The 1,184-nt window shown below is 44.6% G+C and overlaps 1 pseudogene; it reads left to right on the top strand.

Moving 5' to 3' along the window:
* The window catches only part of LOC104707383, a 4,959-nt pseudogene that overhangs the window by 1,428 nt on the left and 2,347 nt on the right, over positions 1–1,184 (top strand).

The following is a 1,184-nucleotide window of genomic DNA, read 5'->3' as shown; positions in this document are numbered from 1 at the left end:
TTGGATTTAGTCCCAATGAGTTCACTTTGTCTAGTGTGATCAAAGCTGCTGCAGCTGAGACGAAAGGTTGTTGTGGTCATCAACTTCACGGGTTCTGTATTAAGTGTGGATTCGATTCGAATGTTCATGTTGGTAGCGCTCTTCTTGACTTGGACACTCGCTATGGTCTTATGGATGATGCACAATTGGTTTTTGATGCGCTTGAGAGCAGGAATGATGTTTCTTGGAATGCTCTGATTGCTGGTCATGCTAGGAGATGTGGTACAGAGAAGGCTTTTGAGCTTTTTCAACGGATGCTTAGAGAAGGTTTCAAGCCTTCTCATTTCTCATACGCTAGCCTCTTTGGTGCTTGTTCCAGTACTGGGTTCTTGGAGCAAGGGAAATGGGTTCACGCTTATATGATTAAATCCGGTGAAAAGCTTGTGGCTTTTGCAGGAAACACTCTTCTTGACATGTATGCAAAATCAGGAAGCATCCATGATGCGAGAAAAATATTCGATAGATTGGCTAAAAGGGATGTGGTGTCTTGGAACTCGCTGTTAACTGCTTATGCGCAACATGGATTTGGAAAAGAAGCAGTGTGCTGGTTTGAGGAAATGAGGAGAGGTGGGATTTGTCCCAATGAGATCTCGTTTCTCTCTGTGCTTACAGCTTGCAGCCATTCTGGTCTTCTAGATGAAGGGTGGCATTACTTTGAATTGATGAAGAAGGATGGGATAGTACCCAAGGCTTGGCACTATGTCACGGTTGTAGATCTTCTAGGGCGAGCTGGTGATCTTCATAGGGCACTGAGATTTATTGAAGAAATGCCAATAGAACCTACTGCAGCCATCTGGAAGGCCCTGCTTAACGCTTGTAGAATGCATAAGAATACGGAATTGGGAGCTTATGCGGCCGAGCATGTATTTAAACTTGACCCTGACGACCCTGGTCCTCATGTAATACTATATAACATCTATGCATCAGGTGGCAGATGGAACGATGCTGCGAGAGTGAGAAAGATGATGAAGGAAAGTGGAGTTAAGAAGGAACCTGCTTGCAGTCTGGTAGAGATTGAGAATGCTATCCATATGTTTGTGGCGAATGATGAACGTCATCCACAGAGGAAGGAGATTGCTCTCAAGTGGGAAGAGGTTTATGCAAAGATCAAGGAGTTGGGATATGTGCCAGACACCAGCCATGTA

The sequence above is a fragment of the Camelina sativa genome, chromosome 1, assembly GCF_000633955.1.
Source record: "Camelina sativa cultivar DH55 chromosome 1, Cs, whole genome shotgun sequence".
NCBI lineage: Eukaryota > Viridiplantae > Streptophyta > Magnoliopsida > Brassicales > Brassicaceae > Camelina > Camelina sativa.
The sequence above is the reverse complement of the archived record's forward strand: the minus strand, read 5'-3'. Positions and strand labels throughout refer to the sequence as shown.